At 47.3% G+C, this 23,183-nt stretch overlaps 1 protein-coding gene across 1 annotated transcript in view; it reads left to right on the forward strand.

Annotated features, from left to right (window-relative positions):
• The first annotated feature begins 6,465 nt into the window (after positions 1-6,465).
• Positions 6,466-23,183, forward strand: part of CHST8 (carbohydrate sulfotransferase 8) — a 231,684-nt gene continuing 214,966 nt past the window's right edge. The window contains exon 1 of the mRNA XM_075576373.1: positions 6,466-6,853. The gene's annotated coding sequence lies outside the window, so the exon portion shown is untranslated. The remainder of the gene's footprint in view (positions 6,854-23,183) is intronic.

Here is a 23,183-nt window from a genome sequence, read left to right on the forward strand (position 1 = left end):
TATACACGTGTGTGTGTGTATACACGTGTGTGTGTGTATACACGTGTGTGTGTATACACATGTGTGTGTGTGTGTATACACGTGTGTGTATACACGTGTGTGTGTGTATACATTGTGTGTATGTATATATTGTGTGTGTGTATACGTGTGTGTGTATACACATGTGTGTATACACGTGTATACATGTTTGTGTGTGTGTATACATGTTTGTGTGTATACATTGTATGTGTGTGTGTGTATAAGTGTGTGTGTGTGTGTGTGTGTGTGTGTGTGTGTGTGTGTACACGTGTGTGTGTGTGTATACGTGTGTGTGTGTGTATACGTGTGTGTGTGTATACATGTGTGTGTGTATACATGTGTGTGTATATACATGTGTGTGTATATACGTGTGTGTGTATATACGTGTGTGTGTACACGTGTGTGTGTGTACACGCGTGTGTGTGTACACACGTGTGTGTGTGTACACGTGTGTGTGTGTACACGTGTGTGTGTGTACACGTGTGTGTGTACACGTGTGTGTGTGCACGTGTGTGTGTGTGTACACGTGTGTGTACACGTGTGTGTGTGTACACGTGTGTGTGTGTACACATGTGTGTGTGTACACATGTGTGTGTGTACACATGTGTGTGTGTGTGTACACGTGTGTGTGTGTGTACACGTGTGTGTGTGTGTGTGTACACGTGTGTGTGTACACGTGTGTGTGTGTATACACGTGTGTGTGTGTGTATACACGTGTGTGAGTGTGTATACACATGTGTGTGTGTGTATACACATGTGTGTGTGTATACACATGTGTGTGTGTGTGTATACACGTGTGTGTATACACGTGTGTGTGTGTGTGTATACATGTGTGTGTGTGTGTATACATGTGTGTGTGTGTGTATACATTATGTGTATGTATACCTGTGTGTATACGTGTGTGAGTGTATACGTGTGTGTGTGTATGTGTACATGTGTGTGTGTGTATGTCTCCACGTATGTGTTTGTATGTCTCCATGTGTGTGTGTGTATGTCTCCATGTGTGTGTGTACGTGTACATGTGTGTGAGTATACGTGTACATGTGTGTGTGTGTACGTGTCTACGTGTACATGTGTGTGTGTGTGTGTGTGTGTGTACGTGTACGTGTGTGTGTGTGTGTACGTGTCTACGTGTACATGTGTGTGTGCGTGTCTACGTGTACATGTGTGTGTGTCTACGTGTACGTGCGTGTGTGTCTACGTGCGTGTGTGTGTACGTGTGTATGTGTGTGTCTATGTGTGTGTCTACGTGTGTGTGTTTGTGTCTACGTGTGTGTGTTTGTGTATACGTGTGTGTGTGTATACGTGTGTGTGTGTCTACGTCTGTGTGTGTGTGTGTGTGTCTACGTGTGTGTCTGTGTCCCTGTGTGTCCTTTGGCCCGTGACTCCGCCTCAGGGAAGGGGGGGGGGTGGGGGGGGAGGTGGTGGGGGTGGGGGGGGAGGTGGTGGGAAGGAGGGGGGTGGGGGGGAGGTGGTGGGAAGGGGGGGGGTGGGGGGGAGGTGGTGGGAAAGGGGGGGGTGCGGGGGAGGTGGTGGGAAGGGGGGGGGGGTGCGGGGGAGGTGGTGGGAAGGGGGGGGAGGTGGTGGGAAGGGGGGGGGAGGTGGTGGGAAGGGGGGGGTGGGGGGAGGTGGTGGGAAGGGGGGGAGGTGGTGGGGAGTTGGGAAGGGGGGTGGGGGAGGTGGGAAGGGGGGTGGAGGTGGTGAGAGGTTGTAAGGGGGGAGTGAAGGGAAGGTGAAGGGGGGGTGAAGGTGGGGGTGGAGGGGAGGTGAAGGGGGGGTGAAGGTGGGGGTGGAGGGGAGGTGAAGGGGGGGGGTGGAGGGGAGGTGAAGGGGGGGTGGAGGGGAGGTGAAGGGGGGGGGGTGGAGGGGAGGTGAAGGGGGGGGGTGGAGGGGAGGTGAAGGGGGGGGGGTGGAGGGGAGGTGAAGGGGGGTGGAGGGGAGGTGAGGGGGGGGTGAAGGGGAGGTGAAGGGGGGGGTGAAGGGGAGGTGAAGGGGGGGGGTGGAGGGGAGGTGAGGGGGGGGTGAAGGGGAGGTGAAGGGGGGGTGGAGGGGAGGTGAAGGGGGGGGTGGTGGAGGGGAGGTGGAGGGGAGGTGGGGGGGGTGAAGGGGGGTGAAGGGGAGGTGGGGGGGGTGAAGGGGAGGTCGGGGGGGGGTGAAGGGGAGGTGGGGGGGGTGAAGGGGAGGTGAAGGGGGGTGAAGGGGAGGTGGGGGGGGTGAAGGGGAGGTGGGGGGGGGGTGAAGGGGAGGTGGGGGGGGGTGAAGGGGAGGTGGGGGGGGTGAAGGGGAGGTGAAGGGAGGTGGAGGGGAGGTGGAGGGGAGGTGAAGGGGGGGTGGAGGGGAGGTGAAGGGGGGGTGGAGGGGAGGTGAAGGGGGGGTGGAGGGGAGGTGAAGGGGGGGTGGAGGGAGGTGGAAGGGAAGGGAAGTGGAGTGAGGGGAGGTGAGGGGTGGGTGAGGGGAGGTGAGATGAAGGGGGGTGAGGGGAGGTGAAGGGAGGTGAAGGGGGGTGAGGGGAGGTGAGGGGAGGTGAGGGGAGGTGAAGGCCGCTCCCTCACCCGTCCGGCCGCTCACTCACCCGTTCGGCAGCTCCCTCACCCGTCCGGCCGCTCCCACGTGGATCTGAGGCGGGAGGCAGCTTGTTGTGGCCGCTCCCCCGCTGTGTCCCGGGCGCTCGCTCGCTCCGCTGACTGTAGCGGCGCCGGGGGGGGGGGGGGGGGGGGGGGGTGGAGGGGAGGTGATTTGAAGGGAGGTGAGGGGAGGTGAAGGCCGCTCACTCACCCGTCCGGCCGCTCCCAAGTGGAACTGAGGCGGGAGGCAGCTTGTTGTGGCCGCTCCCCCGCTGTGTCCCGGGCACTCGCCGCTGACTGTAGCGGCGCCGGGGGGGGGGGGAGGTGATTTGAAGGGGGGTGAGGGGTGGGTGAGGTGAGGGGTGGGTGAAGGGGGGGGAGGTGATTTGAAGGGGGGTGAGGGGAGGTGAAGGCCGCTCACTCACCCGTCCGGCCGCTCCCACGTGGAACTGAGGCGGGAGGCAGCTTGTTGTGGCCGCTCCCCCGCTGTGTCCCGGGCACTCGCTCCTCCGCTGACTGTAGCGGCGCCGGGGGGGGGGGGGGGGGGAGGCTGATTTCGGGGAGGAAGAGGCGGAGGCTCCGGCGGGTATGTGAGGCCCCCCCCCCCCCCCCCGGGTTATACATGCTGCTAATGTACACCCCCCCCCCCTACTGTGTGTGTGTGTGTGTGTGTGTGTCCGTGTGTCCGTGTGTCCGTGTGTGTGTGTGTGTATATCCCTGTGTGTGTGTTTTTGTCCCTGTGTGTCCTTTGGGCCGTCACTCCGCCTCAGGCCAATGAGAGGTGTGCGGGGGCGGCCCAAGGGACCAATGAGATTTCCCCTAGGGACACCGGACATCCAGCAGGCAGGCATGCATGCAGGCAGGCAAACATACAGTGCTTTCATTTCACTAATATAGTATAAGATTTCCATCCACAAAATCTGTCAAGTTTTGACGTGACAAACTTTTGTGTCTCACAATTTGCATCAAAATAAAGGAATTTCCTTACTTTCTGTACATTGATACATCACCCGATACATGCTTACGTGTATATGGGGCAGTGCTTATGCGCACACTCGTCACCATTTGAGAATATCAGGAATATTTGGGATAAAAAGCAGGAGATTTCTGAAATTACCATTGACTTATTGCTTCCGAGACAGCAGGAAAATATTTTTTGGCACCTAAAATCAAGCCGTCTCCTTCACAAATAGGGAGAATTGGTCAGTATGTGATGGGTCACCATCCCATCTACACTGGATTTTATTTGCATTTCATAAATCTGGGTGCAATTTCACCATAGTTTTACAGGTGGGAGTTTTTGATACCCTAAATCAGGGCTCTTTAACTGACAGCCGGCCAGGGCGCCAAAGGCGGTCCGCTGAGGAACTCAGAGAGACCTTGGGTGAGAAGGCAGGGAGGGGTGGGGGAGGAGGGATGGGTGAGAAGGCAGGGAGGGTTGGGGGAGGAGGGATGGGTGAGAAGGCAGGGAGGGGTGGAGGGGGGGAATGGGTGAGGAGGGGTGGGGGTGGGGAATAGGTGAGAAGGCAGGGAGGGGTGGGGATAGGTGAGAATGCAGGGAGGGGTGGGGGGGGAATCAGTGAGGGAAGGGTGGTGGGTATTCGTGAGAGAAGGGATGGGTGAGAGGGGGGGGAGAATCGGAAGGAGAAGGTGCGGTGAGAATGGGTGAGAAGGTGAGAAGGGGGAATGGGTGAGAAGGTGGGGAGGGAGGGGGAAATAGGTGAGAAGGCGGGGGGAGGGAGTGGTGGGGGAAATGTGTGAGAAGGCGGGAAGGGAGGGGTGGGCGAAATGGGTGAGAAGGCGGGGAGGGAAGGGTGGGGAAAATGGGTGAGAAGGCGGGGAGGGAGGGGAGGCGGAAATGGATGAGAAGGCGGGGGGAGGGGTGGGGGAAATGGGTGAGAAGGCGGGGAGGGAGGGGTGGGGGAAATGGGTGAGAAGGCGGGGAGGGAGGGGTGGGGGAAATGGGTGAGAAGGCGGGGAGGGAGGGGTGGGGGAAATGGGTGAGAAGGCGGGGAGGGAGGGGTGGGGGAAATGGGTGAGAAGGCGGGGAGGGAGGGATGGGGGAAATGGGTGAGAAGGCGGGGAGGGAGGGGAGGGGGAAATGGGTGAGAAGGCGGGGAGGGAGGGGAGGGGGAAATGAATGAGAAGGCGGGGAGTGTGGGGGGAAATGGATGAGAAGGCGGGGAGTGTGGGGGGAATAGGTGAGGGAAGGGGGGTGGGTATGGGCGAGAGAAGGGATAGATGAGGGGGGGGGAGAATGGGAAGGTGCGGTGGGAATGGATGAGAAGGCGGGGAGGGTGGGGGGGAATGGATGAGAAGGCGGGGAGGGTGGGGGGGAATGGATGAGAAGGCGGGGAGGGTGGGGGGGAATGGATGAGAAGGCGGGGAGGGTGGGAGGGAATGGATGAGAAGGCGGGGAGGGTGGGGGGGAATGGATGAGAAGGCGGGGAGGGTGGGGGGGAATGGGTGAGAAGAGGGGGAATGGGTGAGAAGGCGAGGAGGGTGGGGGGGAATGGATGAGAATGCGGGGGGGAATGGATGAGAAGGCGGGGAGGGTGGGGGGGAATGGATGAGAAGGCGGGGAGGGTGGGGGGGTATGGATGAGAAGGCGGGGAGGGTGGGGGGGAATGGGTGAGAAGAGGGGGAATGGGTGAGAAGGCGAGGAGGGTGGGGGGGAATGGATGAGAAGGCGGGGGGGAATGGATGAGAAGGCGGGGAGGGTGGGGGGGAATGGATGAGAAGGCGGGGAGGGTGGGGGGTATGGATGAGAAGGCGGGGAGGGTGGGGGGGTATGGGTGAGAAGAAGGGGAATGGGTGAGAAGGCGGGGGGGTGGGGGGGAATGGGTGGGGAAGGGGGGTGGGAATAGGTATGGGTGAGGGAAGGGATGGGTATGGGTGAGAGGGGGGATGGGTGGGGGAAGGGGGGTGAGAGGGGGGATGGGTGGGGGAAGGGGGGTGAGAGGGGGATGGGTGGGGGAAGGGGGGGTGAGAGGGGGGATGGGTGGGGGAAGGGGGGTGAGAGGGGGGATGGGTGGGGGAAGGGGGGTGGGAATGGGGACGGGTGGGGGAGTGGGTATAGGTGAGGAGGGTGGGGGGGAATGGATGAGAAGGCGGGGAGGGTGGGGGGGAATGGATGAGAAGGCGGGGAGGGTGGGGGGGTATGGATGAGAAGGCAGGGAGGGTGGGGGGGAATGGGTGAGAAGAGGGGGAATGGGTGAGAAGGCGAGGAGGGTGGGGGGGAATGGATGAGAAGGCAGGGGGGAATGGATGAGAAGGCGGGGAGGGTGGGGGGGGATGGATGAGAAGGCGGGGAGGGTGGGGGGGGATGGATGAGAAGGCGGGGAGGGTGGGGGGAATGGATGAGAAGGCGGGGAGGGTGGGGGGTAGGGATGAGAAGGCGGGGAGGGTGGGGGGTATGGATGAGAAGGCGGGGAGGGTGGGGGGGTATGGGTGAGAAGAAGGGGAATGGGTGAGAAGGCGGGGGGGTGGGGGGGGAATGGGTGGGGAAGGGGGGTGGGAATAGGTATGGGTGAGAGAAGGGATGGGTATGGGTGAGAGGGGGGATGGGTGGGGGAAGGGGGGTGAGAGGGGGGATGGGTGGGGGAAGGGGGGTGGGAATGGGGATGGGTGGGGGAGTGGGTATAGGTGAGAAGGGATGGGTATGGGTGGGAAGGGGTGTGGGAATGGGTGAGAGTGGGGGAAGGGGGGGGTGAGAACGGGGAGTGGCAGGATGGGTGAGAGGGGGGAGTGGGAGGATGGCCAGCACACGCTTTGCACGGGAGTAGAGGGCGCTGCACGGAAGCTGGGAGCAGGAGCAGGAGCAGCGCGCGCCGGTCCCGGGAGGGGGAGGAGACCGCGTGCAGGGGGCGGCGCGTGCTGCATCCTCCCTCACCCGCCCACCGCGTGCAGCCAGCTGGAGTCTCCCAGGCAGCACAGGCAGAGACACTGCACCCTGCCTGCCTGTGCACGCTCCCCGGCATCACCCAGAGCAGCCTGCAATCATGCAACAGTACCACTAGCACGCACCTATCCCACACTGCAGCCAGCACTTTGCATGGGCACAGGCACCCACTCCCCCAGCCAAGTGTCAGGAGGCAGCAGCATCACAGGCTGGGTGCACCCTCTCCCCACCTCACACAGGTGCAGTCCCCCCCCCCCTGCCTGGATGAAATTGATGAAGGATAACCTACTACTTGTTGTGCCTAAAACTCTGATCCAAAGGGAGAGGGGGAAAGGCTTCACCCCCGGGGGGGGCACCCTACCTAACCCAGGTAAGTTATGCACGGGTAGTGCACTAACCCCTGCAGTGCCGGAGGGGGCAACGCGTTGCAGCCCCCTCTGGCATTGCAGGGGTTAAGTGGGTGCTTGTTATAAAACACGTGGGGTTGTGGGGTGTCTGTGATAAATGCTATTTATTAGATCATGCCTGGAAGTTGGTGTTGGGTGAGTGAGACTCCCAGTGAATGAGTTGGGCAGCTGTGTGGTGATGGGAAGTCCCTGTTACATTGAGGCTGTACTGGCTCATTAAGGGATCTATACAGTTTCCCCCTTTCTGGGTGCAGAGATTTAGGGACATTTTTAATGTGATCCTGGTTTTTGTTTTTCAATTGCATGTAATGTATATATCCCAGGGTTTCCATATCCGCACAGGAAATAAAGGAAAGCCAGTGCTGATTAATATTAGACAACCCCTGTGTGATATTTAATGTATGACTTGTTAGTATGTCACATATTTGTAATACAACCCAAATGATATGACATTCTCTATGCATTAGTGTTGATTTGGTACATGCTGTAATACATTACTTATTGTGATTTATAACTGTGGGCAAATTTACATTGTAAGTGGTAAGTTCTGTAAAGGAGAAAAACTGAAACAAGTCCACAATTTTCTACAATGCTGTGAAATTGTTGATATGCATTGTGAAAAAAAACCTTTGTAAAACCAATAAGTATCGCACTTTTAATTCTGACATCCCCTTTAATTATTTGCAAATTCTGTTGCCTTGTATTGAATAATTACATTAACAACTATACATATATGTTGTTAATGTCTATACCCAGTGGTAATTGGTTATGGTTATCTAGAGCTAATTACGTTATTGCAACTAATTGATCATAGGGCCACCCATATATCCCATATCCCATATCCCATATATTATATATATACTTTTTTATTTTATTTTTTTCCCCTATGCATTTACCTCCTGATTTTGGATTAAGAGAACAGTTCATTGACTTAAAACCAGCTCCAGGGCTGCACAAAAATCTGATCAATGTGTAATAAAAGTTTTTAGTATTCAATATATCAAATGCAGGGAAACTAGAATGATGACACTTATGGGAATCCATGTCCAACCCTGCTAAACTTTTAGGGCACCCCAAGTCTTTGCTGTTTTACTATCCAATCATCCCTTGGCAAAGTGACCACTAGTGCTAAGAGATTATTCCAGCTGGAAGGTTTGGAAACAAATGGAATCAATGACAGAAAATAGCCTTTTTTAATTAAAGATGTTGCAATCATAGCATTTCAGAGGTTTTTTTTTTATTAGAATGTTGTTTTTCTAGACTTGGACCAAAGTTGATTCACTTTTTAATTAGACTACAAGCCACAGAGTAGTTTCTGCCTGCCTTACGTTTTCATCGGGGTTGGACCCTTGGAGATATCAGCAGTGAAGTGTTCACAAACTCATAGGACCAAGAATAACCCCTGCATGCTTGTGGGATGTATATTTCTCTGCAGATCAAGCATTTTTTTTTGAGGACAGGGAGGGTAGCTGTTAATCTCTTAGATACTGGGTGAACAGGAACCAAAATAATAAAACCCATTGGCCGCTTAAAGCAAAGGGTTAACATTTTTTCCCCGCCTTTGCAAATGATGGGGTTTTAGATGAGAGGCTTACTGACACCTGCTACCTAGAGATCTCTTTAGCAGACGAAGGTGCTCTCCAAGGTTACTGGAGTCTGACAACAGGGTGAATGAATGGAAGGGGTGTCCAGATTTCAATGCACCAACATACTGTATGATGCAGGTGCATTGACTACAAGTTCCTGTCTTTCAACAGTGATTCCCAGACAAACATACAATTGTTAGAATCATGGGACACACTGTAAACTACAGAACCCAAATCCCTAAAGAACTAAATGTTGTATCAAAGGGAAGACCTTTGAAAGCCAGCACAAGATACCTTGTGCTTTAGCGGGGAAGGCATTTGACCTAGCTTCTTCCTTGTGAGTTATGTTTTCTGCTCATTGTTGGAAAGTGGAAAAATGAGAAAGTGGGATCACATGCCTGGCTTAATTATTTATAGGCAGACATCAATCAGCCTGTGTGGATCATTTATTTATAAATCAGCAGGGCAAGAAAATGAAACATTGAATTCAGAGAATGCCTTTCCTTTAATGCTGGACGTGGAGTGTTCTCGTGCCAAAGTTGTAAACAGGCAATGAAAATAATTGCTACAATATTCGTTTTCCTTTACAATAAGGGATTTTGTGATTTAGTCACAGTGTAAAAAAACAAACAAACAAAAAAAAACCCTGCAAATGTACCTCTTGGGGTCAGTCTAAACTCGGTGTCTTTCAAACGACGAGGGTATTGTTCAAAGTTGTCTTAGGGTAGGTTTTCTCCAGTTTTGTACCAGCTTTTCCAAATAAACATTAAATCATTTCATATGAATCAGACCATCAATTTGGTTCACAGGAATAAAGTACCACCATCCTTACGTGTGCAATTTAGTGTTTGGAATGTATTTTAGTTTTCCATCTAATATTAAACACCATTCAGTGGTGATACAGTTGTTTCAAAACATGGGGAATGTTTGTTTTTGTAATGTAGAGGTTTGTTCATGATACTGAAATATATTAGTTGTACAGTTTTCAAGTCAGATGAACATTAACCCCCCCCCCCCCATATGTTCAAAAGGAGAATACCTAAATGAAATCTAGATCTGAAAACTCTAATTTTTAGTAAAAGAACCAGTATGCTGTTTGGACGAATCATGTTGTGAATACGGCAGTCCTGTAGCAGATTAAAACACTAGGTATATGCTAGGTTTACAGTAAAATACTACAGCGTTGAGCATGTGAAATAAATTACTTTGAAAACCCATTTCTGACATGCTGGAATATATGCTCCCTGCTTTGTACGACTAATACCCAGAGTACATATTGTACTCCCTTTTCAGACGTTTCAATATGTCCGTATAAATAAGAGTTTCTAGGGAGACGCAAAATCAACATGAATTCCAAATTGGACAAATGCACAAAACCTAACTGAACAATGCTTAAAAGGGGAACCGTAAAAACTTGCAGACAAAACCATTGATTACATGGTACATATAGGACCATAAGGACCACTCTACTGTGCCTCAAAATAGTCCCATGCCAGGCTGCCCTTGCTGTTTGTCTAAAAGCAGTTACTGAAGGAGGTAATACATGTGAGTTAGGAGCACCAGCAAGGCTGTTAAGATGCCAATTCTTTACTGCCAAACCATTGTAGGCAATACTGCATTTTATTAATATGAAGCAGGCCATTTTAGTACCTACAGCCCAATAAAATGTGAAACAAATCTATCCACACTTTGGTCTTGTTGAGCATACATAATCAATGAAATGCAGCAGTACTGCGGCGCCACACGTAATGTACATTGAAAACTTTTTTTTGTTTTGTGTGTGCTTTGGCCAGAGGTAGAATATGTCCCCCAGTCAGTGTGCTCATGTATAGAAAGCATTGGAAATGACCACTGAATCCACCACAGTGTAACAAGGATATTATTCCAATGAAGAGATTAGTCTAATCCTGGCACTGTATATTCCTAAAGCAATGAAATGGGTAAGAGGGTGCAGTGTGGGATATATTTGCTAGTGATTGATTTATGCAATTTTTTTGTGTGCTTCATACTAAATTGGCCTCTGGGCGGTGTGGGTTACATGAAACTGTTAAAGATGCATAAAACGGGGAAACAGCCAACATAATTTACGTCTCGCAAAATAAAATAAAAATGTTCAGCGAGTTATTTGTGGTTTTAGTAGTTCTGGAGGAAGGAAAAAAAAAAAGATTGGCAGATATAAAAGTACCATTGTTATTCACCTTCATTAAGATGCACTCTAGGAATAGTAAAGATGAGAGAATATTTCACAGGCGGAGAAAAGATTTCTCCGTTTCAGGTAAAGATTTTCCTACTTTTTTTTTTTTTTTCTATTGTGTTGAATTTTATTTTGTCGCATTGCATTCTGTTTTGATGGTTTCTCTTGAAGTTCCTAACAGGATTTCCCTAACCATCGACTCTTAGACATCTCACTCCACCACCATACCTGGACCACATGTTCCAGTAGCAAATAATCACTTAATCCCTTTAGGCCCCTAAAAATCTGATATACTGTAAGACCTCCTGCCCTTTCCAAAGTACTGCTCAAATGTCACATGTTTCTGCAGTAATCACACAAGTGTGGGCTGTAGGAGTTTTTGATTGCCCACTGAAATGTAATGTCACATATCAAGCCTTTGACATTAGGAGGGATTGCAGCGTAGTACTGTGCAATATATTGCACACACCTTGGTAAGACAAAGTACTTGTAGCCAGGGCCGTCTTAACAGCATTATAGGCCCCCGGGCAAAGCAGTGCACTGGGCCCCGCCTGCACAACCACTCACAGGAATAAACGTGTAAATTATCGATTAAAATAAACTTATATTTATTGGTACCTCCAGACATGCGATGCAGATATGCCAACTCTCTGCTACAAGTCGTCATTTTTCTCCTACCGAGTTAGCGGGAGATTTGAATGTTGAGGCGGGTGATTAGTGTTAAATTCTGGTCTGTGCATAGATTAGCGCGGGGCCCCTATGCTCGTGGGGCCCCTATGCTCGTGGGGCCCCTATGCTCGTGGGGCCCCCGGGCAACTGCCCAGCGTGCCCATGCGTTAAGACGGCACTGTTTGTAGCTCACTATTACCAAAGCACAAGCGTTGAGTGATCAAATGCCACATTGCCTTTTTGGGTTGTTGGCGCATGAGTGTAAACTGGTATCTGAATAAGATAGAGCAATGTTTTCAGGAACTGCTGGCAGTGAATAATTACATTATCTTTGAGATGGCCATTAAAATACATTTGTTGTCTTAACTATATAATGGGGAAAAAAAAGTATTTAGCTATATTAATGGTTTGTAAGCGGAGCAGCGAACACGCCGTGGAGAAAATGATAAACGGCACACATTAAAACGGTTCACAATTTCACATTTTAATTGTTCTTAAATTTAACGTATTTATCACTGGAGAGCAGCAAAATAAAGAAAAGAAATGTTATGTTTTCCATTGCCTAAAGACTAATTGCATTTCTGAACTTGTAGAATATAACATGCAGGGTAGTAATACAGTTTATAATGTTCAACACAGTGTTTTTGTTTTTTTTCTTTTTTTGCCCAAACGATCCCTTTAAAAATAAACTGGAGTTGACGACAACAACAACAAAAAAAAGGACTGAGAAAAGCAAAGAAAATAAGCTTTTAATTATATCTACATTTGGGCACTTTTTAAATGTCAAATGAATATTATTTCATACATTATGCTGTGTGTGAGAGCAAGCCATCCATTTCTGTATTCAGGCTTGGTCCGTGGAGGTCTTGATGAATGACCATGATGATTTTCATTCTTGAGCATACTGTAGCCTAAGGGAGATGAAGCATTAGCTAAAAATACCTACATATGTAAATTGCATAATTTAAGCTTTTCACAGATCTGTAACTGATTTCACTCTTTCAATGACAACCTACATTTCAACAATTGTTTAACTCTCTTGTTGCCTGAGATTGCTGCTACAGGTGTGTGTGTGTGTGTGTGTGTGTGTGTGTGTGTTTGTATGTATGTACATTTTTATTTATATTGCGCCATCCTGGTACACAGCTCGTCACAGCAGCAACACACGTGACATAATAATATAACACATAATGGGAATAAGCACTTCAGACTTGAAAGGGAGTCCCTGCCTGAAGAGCTTACAATCAAAATTGCTGTGTAATATGTAATTTGTAGCACAACAAGTAACAGATATTTATTTTACCACTGTTAAAAAGTAACTTCACAATTTTTTTGGTTCTTGCATTGCTATTATGCACAATACATTACAAATGTACAAATTACTTTCCTTTTTTTAATATTTTCTTTCAAAACTGTACTTGTGTCTGTTTAACTTGCAGATGTAGCGTGTTGTTACTCCTGCTAGCACATGTGAAATAGTGTTTGCTACATCTGTAAAGTAAGGCTACTAAACGCCATAGATGGTCATTGTCCTGGAACAGGACTGTGTGTTTTCTCTGCTTTCAGGCTGCCAGCACTCCTCAGCCTTGATGTTGCAACTATGTTGCGATCCCTTTATGGGTTTCCTGGCTTCAGCCAGTTGCCTTGGCAACCCCCCTGCCTTTTACCAGGATGGACTGCGCCCCCTGCCCTTGTCAGGTGGTATTGTCCCAGTTAATTTCCCATCAGCCCATACCAGCATGCTGCCTCTTAGTACCAGCAGCCATCCTGAGCAGTCATCTCTCCTATCCTGGTAAAGTTACTGGTTTTTACCTATCCTTATATCCTGCATTTATCCCACTTCCCCCATAGCTCACCTTCCCCATCATTGCTCTCGTGTCCCAGTGTTCCCTCAGTACTTCCCCCCCCCCCCATTTTTATTTGTATGTTGTTGCCCCAAATAAACACTTCAGCAAGTAAGAAGGTTTCCTTGCTTGATATATGGGATTGAGTTAACCTGCCTGTCCCTACGCATCTCTCAGGGTGTGCTTGGGCCAGAACAGTCATGGTTTTAACAAACTGGTCAATAACGACCAGCACAGAAGGGTGGGTAGCCGTGTAACAGCCAGCAGAAAGGCTTGTTAAAATAGACAGGGCTGGAATAAATCCACTAATCCACTCATCCAGGACAAGTGGAAAATGGTGGGTAACACGGGGACCGCAACTGCTGCATGATGTCTGCGGAAGCAGAGCTGTCACTTCTCATAAATCCGTGTGTAGCGCAATGCAAGGCATTGAGCGTGACCTCGGGAAGCAGAGTGGTGACTAACATCTCGGCTTCCGAAAACATTCTGCTGCAACCGCGGACTTCCCTGCACCGGCCCATGCGGTGGATGAGGGTCTCCCATGCTGAACAGGTTTGCAGGAATCACCGGTTAGGTTCTCAGGGTAAAAAAGTCCTTGGTGACCGGCACTTAAGATGTGGAGGAGACTCTCTTGATGCCAAAAAACACAACGCCCATTTACATGTGTCTTCTGTATAGCGACAGTGCAAGATGGCAGCAAGGTTTCCAGGTTCCTCACCCCTTCGTCAGGCTTACAGAAAAATTACCACAGACCATTTAAAAACGTTGCATGCACCTTGACCCCGAGGTGATGTCAGACCCACTTGACTACGTCCCAACACTAGCGAAAGCCGTCTGCTGTTCACGCGTTACCAATGCAACCCTGGTTACTAAATTCCAGTCTATGAATAAAAATAAACGAGGTTGTAGTGTGTGGGTCTAGCATAGCTCACATACATCTCCAATGCCACCATAATGTGTAGAAGAGCTCAATTTGTGGTCCACTGGTCTTACAACACCAAAAAAGGGGCAAAATACATAAGGGAAGATGAATCAGGTATGGGTTAGCAGATCCGATCCCACGTGAACGGCCTCCGACGTGAATGAGAGGCAACACCAGATCACGGGGGACGTAACCTTTACAGGCACTTGGCTGTAGCTCCGCTCTTACCCCCTTCTCCAACACAATATCCCTTTGTTCAAGCTCAAAAGGCTCATAATTCATATATATTTGCCTGTGTCTCATAACCGGGTCAAACGTAGAGGAAGCGACCCACTTGTGTCTGGTGAGCAATTACAGAAGCACGTTGCCTCTTAAGGTCACAAAAAGAGATGGGAGGAGGGGGGGCATTTGTATTGTGAAGGAAGTGAAGCGTTCGTATAACTGAATTATGTGTACGGGAGGGTGGGAGGTGGTGGGGGTGGGAGGGGGTGGGGAGGTGGGGGATATAGTATGAAAAAAGGAAAACCTGTAGGGATTTTTATTTTTTATTTTTTTTATTAAATTTTTATTGAACATTTTCAAACATACAAAATAAGGTAAACACAGCATATTACACAAAAGAAAAGGGGGATACAGTAATACAAATAAACTGGCTGTGGAACAATAGAGAAGAGGGAGATGGAGATCAGGGAGGGGGGGGAAGGGGTAGCATTTGTACCAATATCGCACTGTATTCAACAAATTAAATACCACATGTATCACTCTGTTCAAAGTTTTCGAGTCTATATATGGGGATATACCTGCATGGCGGAACCAAGGAGCCCAAGTCTCGGAGAATTGCGAGATAGAGCCGTTCAGATAGGCTGAGAGTTTTTCCATATAGACTATATGCCAGATTTTGTTATTTATTTGATTTAAGGATGGGGGGGGGGGCGATTGTTTCCAATTTTTGGCAATTGTACACCGTGTAGCGTTTAAGATTTGGGATATTACTCTAGCTTTTTTTTTGGAGATATTAGCCATTGGTTTTCCTAGTGATATATATATATATATATATATATATATATATATATATATATATATATATATATATATATATATACTGGGTCGTGTGGGACAGAGATTTCTAGTATCTTGTGTATTAAGGTGAACACTTCCGTCCATGTTTGTTGGATTTTGGGGCATGACCAGAATATGTGCAGTATATTCCCCACTTCACCACAACCACGCCAACACAGAGGGGAAACGCCTGGGAGAAAAGAGTGTAACCTGGCAGGAGTCATATACCATCTAAATATTAACTTGTAAATATTCTCCTTAATTACAACACATGATAAATTTTTGGAAGCAGCTTCCCAGATATCGAGATCTATACAGACGTTATGATCCATTTCCCAGGATACCATATAGTTATCGGGGGTTTGGTTGTTCTTGATAGAGGATAAATTGTGATATATTCTGGAGATGATGCCCTTTGTGTGGGGTTGGTGTAGACACCAGTCCTCATACAAAGTTAAAGCACGGGGTTGATTTGGCTTGTAAATTGATTGGATATAGTGCCTAACCTGAAGAAATCTGAAGAATTCGGAGGAGGGGATATCATAATTCGTTTGTAACAAAGCGAATGGAGGCGAATCCCAAAATTATAAGCGACGCATTTAAGGACTATTACACATCCCTGTACAACCTACCAGGCCCAGTGGGAGACTCTGCTAAAAACAAAAGAGCAATAAAGATTCGAAATTACCTAGCAGAATGCCGACTCCCCACCCTAGATCCGAACGATATCATAAACCTCGAAAAATCTATAGAGGCCCTGAAAATTATGGATGCCATAAAATCCCTGAAAATTGGGAAGGCCCCTGGTCCGGATGGATTTTCTAATCTTTATTACAAGAAATATTCCACAATGCTCCTCCCATTTCTAACCAAAGTATTTAATGAGATGCTACTAGGCCTTCCCCCTCCTAGGGATATGCTCCGCGCTACCATAGTGGTAATCCCAAAAGAAGGGAAAGATCCTCTGCTGTGCTCTAGCTACAGACCTATCTCATTGTTAAATACTGATCTAAAACTATATGCAAAGATCTTAGCCAACAGATTAAATAATATGCTCCCTAAACTGGTTCATCCGGAAAGGGTGGGGTTCGTCTTGGGCAGACAAGCCTTGACAACACTAGGACAGTGAATCTAATACACGTAGCACAAAACACAAAGTGCCCATCTCTATTACTCTCATTAGACGCAAAAAAAGCGTTCGATCGATTAGACTGGCAGTTTGTCAGCTACTCTTTCGCAGATGGGATTCACAGCTAAAATACTAAATAGCATAAACACAATATACTCCACACAAACGGCCACGGTGAGGACGAACAACTCCTTATCTGATCCCTTTTCAATATCAAATGGAACTAGACAGGGTTGTCCGCTCTCACCTCTGTTGTTTGCCTTAGCCATAGAACCATTAGCATGCCGGATAAGGATTAACCCCAATATTGCGGGTATCCCTGTTGGTCAGGAAGAATTCAAAATAGCTCTTTTTGCGGACGATATACTATTGACTCTTTCAAAACCTCTTACATCCCTCCCTAACCTTTTTCACGACCTATCAGAATTCGGCTCCCTCTCAGGTTATAAAATTAATCATTCTAAATCCATGGCTCTTAGCTTAAATCTCCCTAAAGAATTAGTAAAATTACTCCAACTAAATTTCGACTTTAAATGGAATTCGAACCATATCAAATATCTAGGGGTCCAATTAAGAAAAGATTACTCGACTTTATACAACGCAAATTTTAAACCCTTTTTCGATCAGATAGCTAAGGATTTAACCACTTGGAATCCATATATAATATCCTGGTTTGGGAGAATAACTACTATTAAAATGAATATTTTACCGAGACTCCTCTATCTCTTCCAAACTCTCCCGGTTAAAATCTGTCAGAAAGACCTAAATAATGTACAGAAGAAAATTTTGAAGTTTGTCTGGCAAAATAGGCGACCCAGAGTTCGTAAAGATATTCTTTATAAATCCAAAGCAGAAGGAGGCTTGGCTCTCCCGAACTTACAAAACTACTATAGATCCGCACAGCTAGGGCAACTCATCAGCTGGCATTCAAACCCAACCGAGAGGAGGTGGGTCGAGATAGAGGACCTGATCTGCTCCCCATGTAAAATAGAAAATCTTCTCTGGCTCAACAAAAAGTCTAGACCACCTGAGACCTACAATAACCCGGTGATATCCTTTGCCTGTAATCTCTGGGACTCCCTCAAAACCAAGTTCCAATTAACCGGTACCCCCTCCCTTATGCAACCACTATTCTCTGACCTCTCCCTTCCTTTTTTTTTTTTTTTCTTTTTTGAAGAATATCTGAATTTTCAACAAATAAGGGGATAAACAAGTGGGTGTTATCAAGTGTGTATGACAAAGCATTGTTTACCCGGGGCCTTAACGCTGTATTCCATGCTGCTCGTGTCTAATTGAAAACATTTTTGTAAATAGTTTTTATGCCCACTGCTCACAAAATGGTGGCAGGGTCAATCCTTGGCCCACCTGCCAATGGTAATTCGTCTCCTCATGTTTTAGTTATATGGGCATCCGTGCAGGCTTTCCTGTTCCGTGCATCTTCCTCTAGATCTCAATGAGTTTGTACCCTACAAGTTTTTTTTTCTAAATAAAAATAAATATTTAAAGGAGGGTAAGGGTAATCGATTTTCCTTTTTTTTCTTGCATCTGCAAAAAGTGAAATCAAAAAGTTTTCATTCAATATATCCCAATGAATGTTACAGTATTCTTGTGCACCACTCCCTGCCTGGCTCCTATGGAGTTTGCATCGTTGTGCAAAGATTGATTACTCTAAATGGGTTACCGTGACTCGGGGCTGGGTGATGAGGTAGCAATGATGTATAAAAATGGGCGCCAGGAACTTTTGTAGTATAACAGTAATTTATTCGTGTCCCCGAGCACAGGGACCGCCCATACACATTGTGACAATGTTGCACTGTATTTTATAACAGACATATATGAATATTGTTCTTCCATTAGTGCCCACTCTTAACACACGAATGGAGGTAAATGTACTCCGTTGCTTTGCATAGATGTGGGACCCGGCCACCTTATTGCTTTAGGATACTCATTTGGCTTTAGTCCGATTACTCTACGCCCCTATAGGACTCCTGGTGGGTCTTTCCTATGTGACCCAGTACCATTTTACCTGTTTAGGAACTTGCACTTCCATACAGACTGAGGAATATTAGTGCAAATGCGCGGTTAGAGCTGATCTGCACACACCCGGGAGCCCTCTTTAACTTGAGGCCCTCTGTGGCGTATTGCTTTTCCTTAAATATTCAGCACTCCATTCCTTCTTTTGGGGATCCTAACTTAAAGGGTACTGTTCCCATCATAATAAACAAGGGGGGCTGGTCGGTACTATTACTTTATAAGCATTACTTATCTGCTCTCCCCTGACGTTGCTGACCTCTTGGCCTGCTGGAACCTAACCTTCTCGAACCTTCGCCTTCTCTTATATACACTCTGTGACGTCATGATCCCACGGCAACACGGGGGGACCCGATACACTCCAACCTTCTAGTAACCCTTTTAGCAGTGGGGTTGCACTTGCTAAAGTATTGAAGGCTATACTACAGAAGAATAGCGGGTGAACACATCGCATGTGTCTACCATGTCGACCGTTTTATTAAATAACTCGTCTCTAATTTGGTATTTCTGATAAATTCTGCAAGCCCTCACACCAGTTACAATTTGTGCCTTGATTCTTTTAAGCAAAAACAAAAAACGAGTGCACTTTTCCATGACTATAATCCGCCATAATCCATTTTTAATATGCGTTAAGATGGTATATTATGGGCAGATGTGGGCAAATTTCTGGGGGCGGATTTGGATTTGCTGCTGATCGTCCGGTTCCTTTGATCCCCTGACTTCAACAGATCAGTCTGGAAAATGGCAATTTTCTCCTTTGCGGATTAAAAAAAAAAATCTTTTTTTTTTTTTTTTAAACGGCGACAATTTGTCCGCAGATGCCGCAATCCGCTGACGGATTCTAATAATCCAATGTGTGGATTCGGCAATCCGCGTGTGGATTATTTAATCCGCGGGTTGGATTGTTAAAATCCACCAGCGGATTGTATCCAGTGGCGTTTTTGGATTAATCGCACAGATTTGAAACGGTAACAATCCGTCGGTGGATTTTGCACCGCAGGAACAGATTTGGAAAGATCCAGGAAAATGTTCTGGACTGGTTCGCCCATCGCTAATTATGGGTGTCCATTTCCCCCCCCCCCCGCCTCGCGCAGCTGCAATTAAACAATGACCACAATAAAAAAAAAAAGTACGTTTTGTAAAAATTGCCTTTACATTTCCCTTTTTTTATTTATTTTTTTTATCCGACTTGCATCCTTCATTGTGCAATCGCCCAATAGTCCAGGTTTCCTCAAGCTTCAGAAAAATTCTGCCATTATGAATTTTGAAAGAGCTACTTTAGAACTCTGCTTTGAAAGTGCTTTCTGCATTCTTCCTTTTAGTTCAATATGAGTCGCTACAAAATGCAGTATTTATTACCGTTTTCCGGTTCAGCTTACAGGCATGCTCTCGAAAAACGAATAAATATCTTACCTTTTTTTTTGGAACGCATTGAAAATGGTATGAAAGGTGTTGGATGTCAATGTTGTAGCACAAGCACACCCCGAGAGATTCGTAGGGACAGGCAGGTTAACTCCATCCCAAATATCAAGCAAGGGAACCTTCTTACTTGCTGAAGTGGGGCAGCAACATACAAATTAAAGCTGCAGTTCAGTCGATATCCTGCATGTGTGTTTTTTTTAATAAATCAGTTCTGTAGTAAGAAAAAATACTTTTAGCATTTTCTGTTTTTAAAAAAACAACTTTGAAAGACCAATTTTCTTGTATTCTACTTTAACAGCCATTTGCTAAGGCACTGCCCCTTCATGGCCTGTCACAAGCCCTGGCACACCCCTTTGTCAGCCCTGCCCTCCCTCTAGCACATGTCAGTGCAGGAGTGCTCATGAATATTCATGAGGTTCCACTGAGACAGAAGCAAAAGAAAAACAGATCCCTTCACTAATTATGTCACCAAATTTCGCCTATCAATACATGGAGAACGAATTGACCTGCAGCTATACAGTTCTTTAGGTAATTAGAGATTGCCCACATGAAACTATTGAAGTAAAAAAATAAAAAAAAATACAAAAAGACTGAACTGCAGCTTTAAAAGGGGGAAAAAGTACTGAGGGAAAACTGGGACATGAGGGGAGGGGGAGATATGAGGGAAGTGGGATAAATGCAGGTTATAGGGATAGGTAAAAATCGGTCACTTTACCAGATGGGAGAGATGACTGCTCAGGATGGGTGTATTGTATTGTATGTCTTTATTTATATAGCGCCATTAATGTACATAGCGCTTCACAGTAGTAATACACGTGGTAATCGAATAAATAACAGATAATATAAATAACAGATCATGGGAATAAGTGCTTTAGACAAACATAACATTAAGGAAGAGGAGTCCCTGCCCCGAGGAGCTTACAATCTAATTGGTAGGTAGGGAGAACATACAGAGACAGGAGGAGGGAGTTCTGGTAAGTGTGTCTGCAGAGGGCCAAGCTTTATGTATCGTGTTCAGAATGTTCACAGTGCTATTCGTATGCTTCTTTAAGCAAGTGTGTCTTAAGGTGGGTCTTAAAGGTGGATAGAGAGGGTGCTAGTCGGGTACTGAGGGGAAGGGCATTCCAGAGGTGTGGGGCAGTCAGTGAAAAAGGTTTAAGGCGGGAGAGGGCTTTAGATAAAAAGGGGGTAGAAAGAAGACATCCTTGAGCAGAACGCAAGAGTCGGGATGGTGCATAGCGAGAAATTAGGGCTGAGATGTAAGGAGGGGCAGAAGAGTGTAAAGCTTTAAAAGTGAGGAGAAGAATGGAGTGTGAGATGTGGGATTTGATTGGAAGCCAGGAGAGGGATTTCAGGAGGGGAGATGCTGAGACAGATCTAGGAAAGAGTAGAGTGATTCTGGCAGCAGCATTTAGGATAGATTGTAGGGGAGACAGGTGAGAGGCAGGAAGGCCGGACAGCAGGAGGTTACAGTAATCAAGACGGGAGAGAATGAGGGCCTGAGTCAGAGTTTTAGCAGTCGAGCAACAGAGGAAAGGGCGTATCTGTTATATTGCGGAGGAAAAAGCGACTCGGCCTCGGCCAAACTCCCCGCTGGCGTGCTGAGGCGCGCTGAGGCTCAGGGAAAGTGGGTGCTTTCCCTGGCCTTACGGGTGCTTTCCCTGCGCGCTGTCAGAGGACGGGCCGGGGGCGGGCCAGTGACGTCACGGAGCTGGTTCGCCCTCATTGGGCGAACCGCTCACGTGACCGGCCCTGCGCTCCGGCAAGCGGGGAAATTTAAAATTTCCCTAAAACCTACGTTTCCGCGCACTTGCGGAAGCGTAGGCGAGCCCCTACTAAAGCCGCTCTAATTGCGGCTGTAGGGGCTCAGTGCTGAGCGGAAGCGTGCCTCAGCGCGCCTCTGCCAGCAAGCAAGTACCTTGGCCGAGGCCTAAGAGACAACATGCTGGTCTGGGCTGATGGGAAATGAACTGGGACAATACCACCTGGCAAGGGGAGACAGAGCAGTCCACCCTGGGAAAAGAAAGAGGGTTGCCAGGGCAACTGGCTGAAGCCAAGAAGCCCACAAGGGATTGCAACACTGTTGCAACATCTAGGCGGAGGAGTGCTGGCAGCCTGAAGGCAGAGAAAAGCACAGAGTGCTTTCATTTGGAATGGAATATGTGCATCTTGTTACATGGAACTGAGGCTCGGTTGCCCTATAACTATTGGCAATCAGTTGTTGTTAGTCTAAGTCTTTGAAGACTGCAAAGTAGCATGTTCAGGTTAATTCTTCATATTCAAGTTGCCATATGAATGTCACGTATTGGTTAAATTGTGGAATCTAGGACGTTTGAGTTACTTTGTGTTCTATGAATAGCATTAGATAATAAATCTGTTTATCTTCCTAATATCTCGGATGCATGAATCACGCGGAGGTATTATAGCAGTGCTGTGGGCAATATGTTGTGTACAGTTGTACCAAAGTGGAGATTGCTCCTGTTTTTAACCCCTCCATGAATGATTTCACTGATTTTTCTTATGAACATACAAACGTATGTACACACACACACACACACACACACATACATATTGCACACACACACACACACACACACACACACACACACACACACACACACACACACACACACACACACACACACACACACACACACACACACACACACACACACACACATATTACACACACACATATTTCACACACACATATTTCACACACACACACACACACACACACACACACACACACACACACACACACACACACACACACACACACACACACACACACACACACACACACACACACATTAGTGTGCACCACCTTGAGAAAGGTCCCACTGGGGGACCGGACGTCAATTTTTGTGTCTTCTATCAAATATAGAAAATGGCTGTGCATTGGATTCTATATATATATATATATTTCAGAGACACACATACATACATATTTCACACACACACACACACACACACACACACACACACACACACACACACACACACACACACACACACATATTTCAGACACACACACACACACACACACACACACACATACATACATATTTCAGACACACACACACACACACATACATATTTCAGACACACACACACATATATATATTTCAGACACACACACATATATATATATATTTCAGACACACGCACACATATTTCAGACACACACACATATTTCAGACACACACACATATTTCAGACACACACACATATTTCAGACACACACACACATATTTCAGACACACACACACATATTTCAGACACACACACACATATTTCAGACACACACACACACACCACATACACACGCGCACACACACTGCAATGCTGGTCACTCCGGCAGCTAATAGGTTAACAGTACAGCATAAGTGTATTGAAAGCTTATCATAAGATCGATACAAATCAGTCATTTTCCA

Source organism: Ascaphus truei, chromosome 19 (genome assembly GCF_040206685.1).
Source record: "Ascaphus truei isolate aAscTru1 chromosome 19, aAscTru1.hap1, whole genome shotgun sequence".
NCBI classification, from domain to species: Eukaryota; Metazoa; Chordata; class Amphibia; order Anura; family Ascaphidae; genus Ascaphus; species Ascaphus truei.